The following is a 16,609-nucleotide window of genomic DNA, read 5'->3' as shown; positions in this document are numbered from 1 at the left end:
TCAGACCAGCTGAGTGTTTCTATTTCACTTAGCAATCTGTTGATAGAATTTTGACAATATTAAGTGTAATACTTTTATGTTGAAAAGAATTGTTTGAATTTGAATTTGGAGCATGATTTTTGTTTTCGATATGTTTCTGGTTACAACTACATATATTGTCCTATTTTGTTTATATCGTTTGCTCAGTTTACTTTCTATACGTCTCAGAGGAGCTCTACATTTGTTCTACTGACTTTGGCATTGAGGTCTGCCATTACTACAGTTAGATCTTCAAGCAGATCTCATTGCTCTGTATTAGCAGTAATCAGCTTAATAGCTTCGGTAGACGGTACAGTTTTGAGATCTCTATACTTTCTATATTCTAACAAATTAAAAGTATCTCTAAATTCACTTCCTAGTAGTTAATGAGAAACGGCCTCGTGACTAGAATTCCATACTTGCTCTCATAGGAACGTGGTGTCAATCATAAGACGAATCTTCCAAAAAAATTAATTCGTGCCGTGATTTTCCATTTGCCGCATCAAACATCGATCTAGCCGAGATGGCCCAGATGATAGAACATCGTGCATCTTAACCGATGATTGCGGGTTCAAACCCAGGCCAGCACCACTGAATTTTTATGTGATTTAGTTGTGTTTTAATTCATATCGAGCTGGTCGGTGAATTAACACTTCATGAGTAAACCTTCATGTGCCTAATTTCAAGGAAATTCTGTCATTTGTGTATCCACCAACCCTTATCGGAGCAGAGTGATCTCCCTCAAAAGGAAAAGGAGGCCTTAGCCTAGCTAGCTAGCTAGTAGCAAATTTATAGACTGTTAATGTCTTGTAAAAATATTCGGCCATTTTAGTAGACTATTTCGTCTGGTTGACCGTGTTGCATTTTTAATTAATGTCGTGCATTTCATCGCTCGCTGTGGAAAGTATTCTTCGTTGGGGTCAATTACGTGTCAGAGTATTTAATTATAATGACTTCAATATAATAGGTGAATAATAGCAACTAATAATAGCAATTATAGCTGTAACGAGGAACTCATCGGTTTTAACAAGGCTCTGGTGCACTACTGAAGGCGCGATATATTCATAGCGACTCGAGACTCGTGACTATGAGAACTAGCCAAGCCAGACCTTAGGCTATAATATATTACCCTAAGTTATGAAAATGAATGAAATTTTATGTAGTTATAAATAAATTCACGTCTGGCCATCGAACTTTTACCCATTTAGATTTAACTTCTTTTGTCGTTGAAGTCAACAACCAAGGTTTATCATAATATTGAACTTGGCTCTCATTTTACATTTATGTTTTTGATGGGATATCGATTAACTAAAATGGGTTGTTAATATATTATATGAAAGTTAGGGTGATAAGATTGAGAAATATACTTCATCTAAATACAAATTTTGAGGCTATGGAAATCGTTGAGGTCCTTTGAGAGTAACATAAAAATAAATTAATTTATAAATAAAGATAGCTAGCCAATAAAGATAGATAACTTATTTCATATCGTAAGATTTATAAAATCTGATTCGGTACAAATGTATAATATTGTTGAATTTTTCTGTTTGTAATAGCGTTACATTTTAATTTATTTATTATTTTTTTATTTAAGCAAAACCTCTTTCCTCGCCTTTTTCTGCCGAAAACTTATATTGTTTTCTATGCAGTTCCCTGGATCGCGATAAATAAGAGTGCTTTCACATAAACGGTAAAAAAATAATTTACAGGTTACATACATATATTGGCTAAGGCCTCCTCTCCGTTTGAGGCGAAGGTTTGGAACATAATCCATCACGCTGTTCCAATGCGGGTTGATGGAATACACATGTGACAGAATTTCTATGAAAGTAGACACAAGCAAGTTTCCACATAATGTTTTCCATCTCCGGCAAGCACGAGATGAATTATAATACAAATTAAGCATATGATTGATCAGTGGTGTGTGCCTGGGTTTGAACCCGCGATTATCGGCTAAGACGCACGCGTTCTAACAACTGAGCCATATGGGTCTTTATAATAAATAATTTAATTTCATCATCATGTGAAGATATCCCATACTACCTCAGTTCGCTCCTTCCGTTGGGAACCATTTATGAATACAAAAAGAGGCCTCGCTCAGCGAGATTGAATATCGTAGTTTTGTAAACTAAGAATTTATTATGTACATAACTTAAATAGAATATACCGTTCTGAGTAATCTGATGTGCATTCTACGAAAATATACTTTCATCGTGTAGCTTTTCACTTTAGAATCCTCATATTTAAAGATAAATTAAATATTTAGAATTATGCTTCAAGCAATGGGAACGACCAAATATTTATATGTGATCTGTATGACAAAAAAGGTGGAAAGTAAAATAAAATAACACGAATGACAATTTAAAACGCTTAGAATAAACGCATTACATTTTTTTGACGCTATAATAAATATTAATCATTCCTTACTATACGCCGTCTATCATAGGAATTAAGATGCAAATGAGAGTAACTGCTAGCGCGCATAGGTGATTTTTGTCACGGTGACTGTTTCGTCACTCTTGTCGAGTCCGTGAATATGTATAGAGTTCCGCGCACGTTACGACGTGACAATTGGGTGACATTTGTGTCCGCTCTTTATGATAAAAAATTGAAAGTATTCATATATTCACGTAAAAATTAAAGCGTGGGAAGAAATTATTACCCAGTATTCTCTTCGCTTTCTTTTTCTGCCGAGTCTCACGAGTTCACAAAGAACCACCGTCTCTTCGAAATCCAAAGTGGCTAATGACACTTCTTATTTCGAAAATGTTTTGTCAATGTCTTTATTAACTAGCGCACTCCACTTTGGAAACTTGACGTGACAATGACAAGCACTTTAAAGTCACCGTAACAAAAGTCATCAGTGCGCGCTAGCAGTAACATAGTACTTACCTGTTGTGTTGCTGTTTGGTATTAGAGCTGATAAGTTTGTGTACCATTCAAGACATGCACGAAGCAATGCTTTGCGGTATGTATTCAATTAAAAAATTTATTCTATTTATTTTATGTAGTTCTTCAAGAATGCGTACACGGATTATAATATTATAATACAACGAAAGTAAAATTTTATTCTGAGTGTCACAATTGCTTAAACAAGAACACATCGTAAACAAAAAGAAACCAACCACAAAAAGATATATTAATTTGATGTAGCTTCTTAATTTGAAAACTGTTCAAGTAAATTTTAATTAAAAGTAAATATAAAAAATCCATCAGTATATATAATACTTTTCCGTTACTGAGTGACTGAGTGACTGACAGACAACGCACAGCCTAAACCTCTGGACCTAGAGACTTAAAATTTGGCACACGTATGCCTTGAGTGTCCTAGAGGTTAACTAATTAAACTATTTTTAGGATATTTCAGAAATCCCAAGGGATAGGGAATAATATAATATATGGGACTTGTTCAGTATAAGCATTGTACCTGTGCGAAGCCGGGGCGGAGCGCTAGTGTAATATAAAATTATATATATGAGAAAGGATGAATCAATTTAGACATAATTTTCAACATACGAACAAATGAATGATTCAATTAATGCTTCTAGTATTCCTTGTACAAATTCAGGTAAACATCAGTAACTTTCGAGTGATAATAAATTTGCCACAATATATTCACGAACATCAATTTATTGCCATCCCCAAAGATGATGATGGTAGAAAGAGTATGTATGTTTTGTATTCTGATCTGCAGCACGATTCTGTAACAGATCACTTCGTATCTCTCTCGTGAAATATTGACAACCGATTTTCAGTGATACGCTATTTTGGCACGTGTATACTATAAATTTTGTAATTATTGTAGTCAAAATCGTATAGCACATTTTAACATTTCGAGCTGGTTTTTTTTTTGCGGCAAGTTCCTTGTTTCTTGTTACACTATAGTCTAACTTTCATGTAATTCGTAATTATAGATGTAGCAAATGTTAATTATAGGCATCAATCTAATCAAAGGGATCAGCTTAACTTTTAACTTTGTAATAACTCAATATCGAATATGATGTGGTTAATTCATCTAACTGAATACCTATTTTGATCACATAAATTGACAGGTCTAAACATGTTTTTTTTAGTTAAGCGAATTATTAATAATTTGTGTCGTTTGTGAAATAAGCAACCATCAAATGTATAATATTATAAAAGTGAAAACGCACGGCGGTGCATTAAGACAAGGAAGAAAGTGTCAGGCGCTGAACGTCTTGAGCTACCTAAAATTCTGCAATAAATTGATACCATATTAAATCTTCTCTCTCCACTAATTGAGAAATTTATCATGGCTCTTTCAGAACTGCGGTGGTCATGCATTTTCGGAAACAAGTTGTGGTTGTGGTCCTCGCTGATTTAAGCGCAAAATCGTCTGTACAAATCCGATAATGAATCTGGGAGGAAAGGCTATCTATGTATGTCTATCCCTATTATGCAGACTGCTCCTGCTAAATAAGGAGCAGGTTCAAATTTGGAAAAAGAGGACCCAGATCTTTCATTTGTTACCTCTGTTGCAACGCCTAGAGTATTGAATTGGAGAGTAAAGAAAAATGTGAAGATTCTATCGGACCATATACATCCGACTTCAGATATCTATCTCTAACGTGTCTGATGAATAAGCAAGAGTGCTCACCACTCTGTATAAGTGGTACCTTGGCGGTGAGGTACTAGCAGACCGCATGTACAGTGCTTTAAAAGAAGATTTGCGATGCGGTCACAAGGACCTGGGCAGGGCACCACGCCTTTGCCATCGCCGTAAGTATATTGGTCAACTGAAATTGAAGAGCTTCGGGTGACGTCGCCTAATAACTGGTCCTCCTAATGGCGGTACCCTGGATGGCCACGACCCCGCGATTATCACGCTGCTTCCGGAATTCCACCTGCACCTTGTTGTAACTTATTCCATGCAGTTTAGTAAGTATGGACACGAAGATGACCTCTTGCTCCATAATACAAGAGGAAATACATAAATAAAACGCAAGTATACAGAATGTATTATTATTTATTTGTTGACTTCAATCACACAAATTATCTATTTTACTTTTATATGTTGTGTATTGTTTTGAAGTAAAGGTAAGTTTTGTAAGCGCTGGGTCTAAATAATAAACTCAAAATAAATTAGACGAATAAATTCTTACAATAAATATGTATTTACAAAAAAACTTATTTGAATGAACACTTAACTAAAAACTTAATAATAGCATCAATAATCCCTTTTGAGGAAAGTTAATATACATATACAGAAATAACATTATTTAAATATTTAGATTGATGTGCATTGTCACGGTAAATATATTTAACTGACGTACTAACCGTAAAATATTTCAAAAAAAAAATTAATTACATACTGTGAAGAGATTTTATATTGATCTATATCACAATGTATTTAAGATACTTCATTTATTTCGTAAAAAGTAAAGGACAAAAAATAACCATTTTTGTTTATCCCTAAGATACAGAAATACATATACCATCGCGGACTTTTTTAAGTTGAGTAATACTTAGTATAGAATACTTGGTACATTATTTTGAACCTTGAATTATTATACTAAAAAACTTGAATCTTGTTTATATAATTATACTAAAAAACTTCCTCTTGTATCACTCAATTTAAAAAAAAAACACATCTTTTATACAATGCTACCTTTTATACGATAGTTCTTAATAAAAAAAAAAATATTGGAGAAATAATATTTAATGAATTTTAGATAAATTATCAATCGACACTGTTTACATTTGACTTTACGTGATCGGTTAATGCTTTTAACCAATTTTTTGAAAAATATTAAATTTTAATCTAACCTTTATTCTGAAGAGCTGGGGACAACTCTTTTACTTCAAGTATAGCTTGGCCGATTATCCGACCAACTAATCGGTTTCTGTAAAACCGAATAGGTAATCCTTTAGTCGGTCAAACAATGTTATTCTAATAAACAGATATGCTATACCCATACTAAACAACAGAAAAAAGTGTGCCGCGCTGGGGACCGTTTATTTTAAATTTCGTTACAAGTAAAAAGGATAGCTTGATAAAAACAATAAGTAAAAGGGATAACTAGATGTTTTAATTACGCAAAACGTATTACTACATAATTATGATGTATTATAACGTATTACTGGCGTAATTATGATGAAAACGACTAAAGGCAAACGTCCCAATTAGGACGTTTTCTAGTCTTCACTTTTTGCGCGTTAATGACATATCTGTTTACTAGAACATCATTGCGATCAAAGTAATAATCCGCACATCTCTAATAAATTTAAATTAAGAATTTGAAAATAGTTATTGAAAATTAAAAAAAAAAATCTTATATAAAATCCAATCCCTATACATATATCCCTTAGTTCTGGTATCACGATGTCGTCACTTATGTTGTCCAATGGGTACTCGCTCTAAGATAAGATATCTTTAAGAGTGAAGCAATGATCGCTTCCATTAAGTGGCCTATTTGCTAATCAGTTTTAAAATAATAATACAATTGAATATAAATTAATAATAAATTAATATGTTTGTTTTATTACTTTACAATTTAAATTATTGATTTGTATTTGTTAACAGAAGTGTACCATTAATAATATTAATATGATTATATTATACATTTTTATTAATGCCTTCACTTAACGTTTCACTTTGTTGTCCAGAAAAATCTTTGATTGTTTGTAAACATTGTTATTGGTCGTACTCGTACGATAACACACTTTTGTCATTTATTATCACGTGTTGAAAAAGAAAACGTTCTATTTTTAAATGTCATTTTTTAGGAACACACCATCCACCAACCTTAACGGTTCCTACTGGACAGATTCGTGGCACATTAATAAACGCTCTGTTCTCAATTACAAAAACAACTTCTTTTTTAGTTGTTTTATCAGCATTCCTTTTATTTAAATTAATATAATTATCATCTCTAAACACAATCGTACCATCGGAGTCTGAAGTCAATCCTTCTACCACTGTACTCGTAATTATTGCCCATATTATAACTACACAAGATAACTTCATATTTTATACTATACTGCCTTCGTACACGCGACTTGTTTCGGTCGTTTTAAATGTCTGACTAATAACAAAACGTATTGATAACGTCCCGATGACTTAATATACTAATTAATTAAGAGTTAAATATAGTAAAATGTAACAAGGAATTGTTTGTATGTTTTGTATTTTATGTGACGTTATGATCGCTATAAACTTTAGAGTTCTAGAGTTCTTCTGCGTCAAAGTTTTGTTGAATTTCAGTTGAAGTTCAGAAGGATCGATTGAAGGTTATTTGAAGTTCAGAAGGGTTACCTAATTGAAGTCCAGTTGAAGTTCAGAATGGCCATCTACTCGTTAGAAATTCCACCGCCAGACAGTAATATTGAGTATTGTTGTATTTTTTTTAGACTGAAGATCTTAGTTCACAAGGTTGGTGGCACATTGACGATGTAAGGAATAGCTTAGTTTTCTTACAGCTTCATTGTCTATAAGTGACTTACCATCAAGTGGCCCATATGCTCGTCCGCCAAACTATATCACAAAAAAATACCAAATTTAATAATAACTTACTAAAAAAATAATTTTATGTATATTTTTAGTATTTAAATAGAGATTTGGTTCGTTATGTTGGCTAGTTAAGATCAATGTAACGCTGTAGGTGTAACGTGTGAATTAAAAGAAAATCCAGGTATACTGTTTACTTAATAATTAAATTATACTGGTTCATATCTTAACCCTTATTGTTATCATTGTTTTAATTCATGCGACCTTTGAGACATATACATACATAAAAATGTATATAAATTACATGTAAATAATTTGGGTATAAAATGAGTATCTCTTCAAAACAAAAATGAGATAAATAATGACGCTGACTTCAAAACATTCAATGAAACTAGGTATGTTTAATGCTCGTTTACATAAGGCTAATTAAACAATCAGAAAAATGGGACGAACAGTAAAAAGTGAAATTTTCAAAGAAAATATTTCACATTGATTATAGAAAAAAAATTGCATTATAGGTTCAATGACCTGTCAAACTGGCAACGCCGCACGGCAGCGCGAGTGTTGGACATAACCGCTCCCCGCGCAGTCCCCTTTGACTTTAGCCTCCATTAAATGTTAATAATTTTGTGAATGAATGGTTCGGAGCGGCAACGTTTGACCTATTTTTGTTATTAGTATGTTTGATCCGCTAGTATTTAAAAAGATCTCGGATAAGGCCTCTTTATCCGACTTCTAAAATAGGAGGTAATCAGATCGACATGTATGTTTTTAATTTAATTGTATTTGAGTGTGTTGATCCATTTAGGCTTCCAAGTATGTGTGTCGAATTTTGTTCGTGTTTTTATGTTTGTCCAGGAATTTCTCGAAAACTAAAAGTCGTATTGGAAGATTATTTATAATCAGTCAGGGAGGTACACTTCAACTTAGGGAACAGTGTAAGTTTCATTAAAATCGATCTAGCAGTTTCACACACACAGTTTCCTTATTTATAGGAAAATAAGATGATTATCGTATAAATAATTTACATGATGTTTTTATTTTTGGTCGAATAATGCATTATTTGACAAAAAAAATTACATTCAAAACTGTACTCTAAATTTTACACCTTTTTTCGGTAGACAATTAGCATCGTAAGTCGACTAAAACAGCCGAGCAATTGTGTTCCTTAAAAACGTTGCTTTACTATCAAATAAGTATAAATTTTGTATGCGCCTTGCAACGGATAAATTATGTTAAATATTTAGTATATGGTGTAGTCATAGCCTGTTAATTTTCCACTGCTGGGCTAAGGCCTCCCTTCTCTTTAAGGAGAAGTTTAGGAGTATATATTTCGCTACGCTGCTCCAATGCGGGTTGGTGATACAGCTGTGGCAAATTTTTGATGAAGTTATAAACATGCAGGTTTCCTCACGGTGTTTTTTTTCACCAACGAATACAAGATGAATTATAAACACAAATTAAGCATATGAAAATTTAGTGGTGCTTGCCTGGGTTTGAACTCGCAATCATCGGTTAAGATGTACGCGTTCTAACCACTGGGCCATATCGTCTCCTTTTCTTTAATAAAGTACAATATTTCAAAAAAACTCGAAACTAATTCCAGGCCACGATTGTTAAATGTCATAATTTGATAAGCAAAATTGACACTAATGTTTATAATATTTATAGGACATAAGCATCATAATAGCGTATCCATGCCGTACCGTAATTGGGTCAATATTTCACGAGTGAGACACCGGTGTAAACGTAATAGGAAATGACAAATAATAATCATATATATCATAATACTTGTTGCTGTCGAAACGCTTGGCCCTTGGAGTAGTGGTGCAAAAAGCTTCATCAAAAGTATAACACCTCGCCTCATTGCCTCCACTGGTGACAGGAGGGCTGGTTCGTTTTTTGCCCAGAGGATCGGAATTGCGATTCAACGGGGAAATGCTGCTAGCATTCTTGCCACCATTCCACGCGGTCAAGATTTATACAGTAACTAGTTTTAGTTCATATTTGTATATATATATTTAAGCATTTAATGTTGTTAATTCATGTTTATACGTATGATTAATATTAATATCATGAACAGGAATAATTCTGTAAAAAGTATAAAAATCCTCCTTGCTTAATCAAAACATTATTTATTTAAAATTGAATTTTAAAGGCTGTTTCGAATCTCGGTCCAGTAAACCAGATATTCAAATCAAATCAAAACAAACTTTATTCAAGTAGGCTTTTACAAGCACCTTTGAATCGTCATTTTACAATTAAGTGAAGCTACCACCGGTTCGGAAAGTAGATTCTACCGAGAAGAACCGTCAAGAAACTCAGTAGTTACTCTTTTATTTAATAGTATTCTTATATTTAAAATTTTCTTTACGAATATATAATAAAACAAGATTTTTTGCCTAGCAATTATTTACATTAAAACCAAATTTTTAAATGTTCTACTAATATCACCGAGCGTCTAATAATCAAATGTTTATATTTGTTTTAAATAACAAATTATGAAGTGCGCTAATATAATTATAACACTTTACTCTATATCTTAGAATTGTTATGGAGTACTTACTTATACAACATTGATACCACAAGCTTGTGTTTTATTTTCTGTTTATTTATAGTGAGTTGTGACTGAATCAGAAATATCAACACAAATATATTTAAATTAAATCAAATCAAATCAATTTTCTTCAAGTAAACTTTAAAATTATGCGTTTTTGAATCGTCAAAAATTTAATACTACCACCGTTTCGGAAAGCAACTTCCAGCAAGAAGAAACGGCAAGAAACTCGCATAGTTTTCACTTTTCATATAAACAAATTTACAATGCTGTTATTTACCGTAATTAGTGTCCTATCATGGAACCCGAGCCTAGCTCCAGGGGTTTCTTTCCAAAAAGTACTCTTTTAATGAATAATACGATTTATTTATTAATTTAGTCTAAATAATCTTTTAAATTTTGAAAATGGTAAATTGATTATATTTCCCGGTATCTTATTATATATGCGTACACCATTGCCCAAAAACGTTCACTTTACCGTATGCAAACGGAAACTAGGGGTTACGAGTTTATTCTCATTAATGCTCCAAAGGCACTCAGGAATAATATAGCTTACTACCAGTACTTTTTTAGATTGGATCATTTATTCATGAAATTAATTACAAATAAACAAATTTGACCTCTCTCAAATATAGATGGATAATTGCTACAAAACCTCCCCCGAACTATATTGAGAAAAAAACACAAATGTATTTTGAATAGTGATTTAAACATCAATTTAAATGTAGAATGTTTTTTTTTATTCTTTACTCTTGTTTGTTGTATGATTATCTTGAAATAAAAAATATATAATATAATTTTGTAAGAAAATTAGTTTTTCCAAAACATATGACTATTACACGAGGTACTCGTTTATTTATATCCAAAACCACAATAATAACTATTTTGTATTGTCTAACAAAACAATTATTGGCTTTTTCTATATAAAACAATTGAAAGGACACGAATTAATTGTCTTTATTTAAACACAAATAATATACGGTAAACAAATTGCTAATATAAACAACTTTAACATTTGTAGTAACTTTAATATTTTCAACCGACTTCCAAAAGGAGGAGGTTATCAATTCGTCTGTATTTTTTTTTTTTATGTTTGTTACCTCATAACTTTTCACTGGGTGGACCGATTTTGATAATTTTTTTTTTGTTTGAAAGGTAGTGCTTCCCGTGGGGTCCCATTTTTTTTATTTTTTTTTCCGATGATGGTATCTATGTGAAAACGACATAAGTCTTAAATTTGCATTATGTATATGCGCGACAAATAGGTGAATAACTGAAAATCACGTTAACCAATTTTGATAATTCTTTTTTTATTATAAAATATATACTTCAAGGGTAATTTGGTGAAAGTTTGGTAAGGTTCTGAGCACAGGATCCATGACAAAGTAACGGAACGTAAGGGAACGGAACAATTCTGAGGAGCACGTTAGCGATACTCAGCCGAATCTTTTATTTATAGGTTATTTGGATATTTGAGTCACCTTCCGTAATGTGGTTATGTTTATGTAATTATCATAGTCGAATATTATAATCAACTAGCTACCCACCCCGGCTTCGCACGGGTGCAATACTGATACTAAATATACTACAGAATTTGTTTATTTACGACATCACATCGCAAACTTCTAAAATTATCAGTGTTTCTTTACTATATTGTTCATGTATTATATACACAAACCTTCCCCTTGAATCACACTATCTTTTAAAAAAAACCGCATCAAAATCCGTTGCGTAGATTTAAAGATATAGGGACAGACAAAGCGACTTTGTTTTATACTATGTAGTGATGGAACTCCTATACGGCTCGCAGTTAGGGTACGATATGGGGCAGAATTTCTTACTATCTTTAATCAAATTTTGTGTATGTGATGTGATGTCATATGATGTACGAAATATAGTTGGTCTTTTTCAAAGTTTTTTTGCTGAGTTCGATTACAGCTCTTTAGAGGGATCCTTGTGGTTTACGCCGCGTGACGTATTAAATCGGCATTTTCGAAAGTCTATTTTTGCTTTATTCGCAAGTTTCCTTTGAAATTGTCCTCGAAGTAGTTTCTGACTCATATAAACGGAACGTTTAATCTATCCATATTAAAAAAAATTAGTTAGTCAACATCAGCTTCACTTAAAATCAAAAAATAAATAAAATTTTAACAAAAAGAAAAACCGACTTCAAACAAAACACTATTTTAAAACAAATGAATATGCACGAAAAAGTAATAAAAATAATTGCGTATTCAACATATTTTTTAGAGTCTTCCTAAGTTAAATGAAATGAAAAATATTAGACTACTTAAAAGTCGATTAACGATTATATCATGTAGTTATAATTATTGTTATATTTGGAGTCGGTGTCAGCCAATAAAACCCTAAAGTAAATCTATCAAAAAACAATACGAGAATACTTTGACAAATATGTTTTTTACAAATTACCTTTTACACAATAATATACTGGATCAATCAAGGGGCTCGTATCGCTTCTTTCTTTTGATTGTTGGGGCAAGGGCACCGTGGCTGACACCGGCTCCAAATATACCAATAACTATAACTACATGATATAATCGTTAATCGACTTTTAAGTAGTCTAATATTTTTCATTTCATTTAACTTAGGAAGACTCTAAAAAATATGTTGAATACGCAATTATTTTTATTACTTTTTCGTGCATATTCATTTGTTTTAAAATAGTGTTTTGTTTGAAGTCGGTTTTTCTTTTTGTTAAAATTTTATTTATATTGTCATGAATATCTATCAACACAATTTATTGTTCATTTCAACTGTCAATATCATACAACCAACTTACAGTCACGACATTATATTATTTATATTATATGCCCATGTATTTTTATAAAAATTAACTCTTTAACTGATTATCCATGAGAATTAAAAATAGTACAAATTATATCCGCGTGGAATGGTGGAAAGACTGCCAGTAGTGTTATACTTCAGTGTTTGTCTGTAATGACGCAATAACTTAATTTGATTCAATCTTTCAGGCGATGATTAATATAATAAACTTTATATACAAATAACACTGAAAGTTACACTTACTTAAATTAATATTTAAAATTAAAGTAGTTTCGTATAAAAAATAAAGCAATCTATTCGATGGATGAATGCTATATGTAGATAGGTACTAGTTAATTATTAAAATATTTCATTTGAATACATTTACAAATAGCATAAGTGTTAAACTGATTACTTTTACAAAAATAAACGCGATTGGTACACTGGAAGTCCAAGACATATGCACGAATATGCTCAGGATGCTTTGACGTACGTTCGCAAGTATTGACAAGGTTGTAAATGTAATAACATCGATATTCGATAGAACCGGATAAAAGAGGACGTGTTGGATTGATGCAAACTTTTACATACTATAGAAATTTAATTAAAAATTTCATCGTAACTATATAGCATCGTATAAGTTTATGGGTGTTATGACCAATCTGCAGCCTATCGAGAACATCATTGGATGAGATGAAATAGATGACGAATATTAAATACTGCCCAGCGAAGCGGGCGGGTATAGCTAGTTTAGAATAACTATTTTAGTATTATATTCAGTTGCACTGTAATTATAGTTTTTCCTGATACATTCTAATAACTACTATTTGCTTAGTGGTTGAAATCTATCATCAACATTATTCAATACAAAGTATTTTAGTACAACTCAATTAATGGTCGTTATTTGCCCTAAATTAAAAACACAAGGATATTTTAATTATAATTTAAAGAATAACCGTTTTCACGGATTTTAAGGTTTCGCTTGATTGAATTGCAAAACCACAATCGTGTATGAGATAAAAACGCTGAGGATAGTCAGCAGTAGCGACGAGTTGACGGCGAACAGGCGCCAGACGGTGAACTTCACTGGACGAAGTTCCAGGAATTTTATTCCATCCAAAATTGTATTCCGTAGTTCATAGTCTGAAAAAGGAAGTGAATTTGTAATATCATGGACTTCAGAATTTACAACCTTTATCTTTTCCACATAAACGTTGGATTCAAGTGAAAGTCATATATTTTTTTCTGAACCGTTTTTCAAGACCTAGCTGCTTTTTGTATTTACAAACTTGATGATTAAAATATCGTTTGCGCCTTAACAAACTTACTGTTGCATATCCTAGATTGATTGGCCAGTATATTTTTTATCTTTTTCGCTTCTGCGCTGGCTAACTCTCCAAATGCAGTCGGAATACAAAATAAAAAGATATTAAGTACTAATTCAGTTGTCATATTAATGGATGCCTGTAAATAAAACATGTTTTGAATAGCTGATAACGAAACTGTAGTGATTTTAGCAGTATTTGAGGATTTTGCCGTATCGAGTGAAAATATACTGTCAGGAGACGGCCAATACTTACTTGAAATTGTGAACCCTTACTAATAAAGTCTGCGAAAATTAGCAAAACTAAGAAACAAATCGGCAAGTGTAACAACATCTGAAAAGTTCAAATTTTACTCAATTATATTGACAAATATTAAAATACCGAAAAGTAAATATTAAGCACAAGATTAATATATTAATTAATGTAAAAATCAAAGATTTCAATGTGCAAGTATTAAAACGGATTAAATTTCAGCATCCAAACGGATACATGTAACGTGTGAATATGACCTGTGCTTATGCGGACTATTTGACTCCATAACCATTAATATTCGACTACATAATATGCTAACTGATATCTGTATACGATAACTGTCGCCATCCCCTTACCAATAATTTCGCTGCGTGGCCGATATTTTTCTTATTATCTAATATATTTTTATAAGTTACCAAATGCTCCTTTAAGATCGTAGTGACCACAGAAACTTGTTCTACGTTGTCAACACATGATGTGCTAGAAAAACTTTCCATTCTTTTTCGCAGCGATTTTAGACGAATCCACAATATTTCAAACATTAGGATCCGGGTCATGTGACTTAGATGTATTGATAGTAACATTAGGAATTCGAATTCAAGCTGTCTTCCGTAATAATCGTTATTCAAAATCAATAATTTGACTACACGAGCAATGCGATACAAAATAATTAAAATAAAGAAAACAAAAGAAAAATGTGCTTCAGATTTTTCATCTCTACCAAATCCCAAATGATCAACTTTGTCAAAACCTTTTAAGTATTCGAAGAAATATTCGCCGTCGGTCAGAACTGATACTAAGATCGAGAAATTAAAAATAAACATCTTTGTGAGAAATGGTATGTACAAGTTTTCTTGCTTTAACTGAAAATATCGATCCTTACAGAGATATGTTGCAATGATTGCAAAAGTGACGCAATAGATCTTAGCAACAACAGTGAAAGCTAGACTGTTGTGGACTTTCGAATACAATCCACATACACCATAGCATTACGTTTCGTGGGCAACGTATGAGAGACTTGAATATCCATTATGGAAAAAACGTTTCAGAGTAGTAGTTCCGACGCGACAATTTTAATAATGATAAAAACAGGTGCTTTTTGTGGACATGAATATTTTCAATATAATTTACTTTTAATTTTAACCATATCCATTATAGAAACTAGCATAATTTACTTTAATAAGATTTTGTGTTGTGTTAGCTCATACCACGAAAAAGAAAGCTGTTCTTTTAGGTTCTCTCTTCGCGTCGAACTCGACTCTGGATGACCAAGGTAAATCTCCACCAACAATTCCGCGGTGTGATAGCACGATGCCGGAGTTGCAGTTGGCAAAGCACTTTTTTCCTTGGATATTCATAAGTCAAGTGGACCCGATGGCATCCCTCGAATCGTGCTACGGACATGTGCTCCCGAGTTAGCACTGGTCTTTTCCGGCAATTCTACACATTAGGCATCGTCCCGGACTCCTAGAAGACTGCTTTGATGCACCCGATCCCTTTAAAAAGGGAACCGCTCAGATCCGTCCAATTATAGGCCTATAGCCATCACCTCCTTGCTCTCCAAGGTAATGGAGTCCCTTATTAACTGCCAGCTCCTGAGGTATCTAGAGGAGAATCAGTTGATTAGTGTCCGCCAGACGGTTTCCGTCGGGGTCGCTCAGCCGGTGATCTTCTTGTTTACCTTACTCACAGGTGGGCGGAACCAGTTGAGAGCAAGGGTAAGGCATTAGCAGCCAGCTTGGACGTAGCGATGGCCTTCGATCGCGTGTGGCACAAAGCGCTTCTTTCGAAACTCCCTTCCTATTGGCTTCCCGGGAAATTATGCAATTGGATAACCAGCTTTTTGGCAGATCGGAGCATCAAGGTCGTTGTCGACGGTGCATGCTCTGATTTAAAATTCGTCAATGTTGGTGTTCTACAAGGCTGTGCTCTATCACCTACTCTGTTTCTTCTGCATATCAATGAATTGTTGCAAATCAGTAACATTCACTGCTATGCAGACGACAGTACCGTAGACACCTCATACACCGGCCGGGCTAATATATCGTAAATTTATCGTATCTCCTCTATTTGAGAATATTCTGATAGCCGCCATAGCTACTAGTATCGCAATACTTGACGTCGATGTTTCGAACCTTGTTCATTGGAAGGCAAAGCCAAATTGGCATCAAAAAAGCTCGGTGTGCTCAGCAAGGCAAAACAGTA

The sequence above is a fragment of the Vanessa cardui genome, chromosome 10 (assembly GCF_905220365.1).
Source record: "Vanessa cardui chromosome 10, ilVanCard2.1, whole genome shotgun sequence".
Classification (NCBI taxonomy): Eukaryota; Metazoa; Arthropoda; class Insecta; order Lepidoptera; family Nymphalidae; genus Vanessa; species Vanessa cardui.
The sequence above is the reverse complement of the archived record's forward strand: the minus strand, read 5'-3'. Positions refer to the sequence as shown.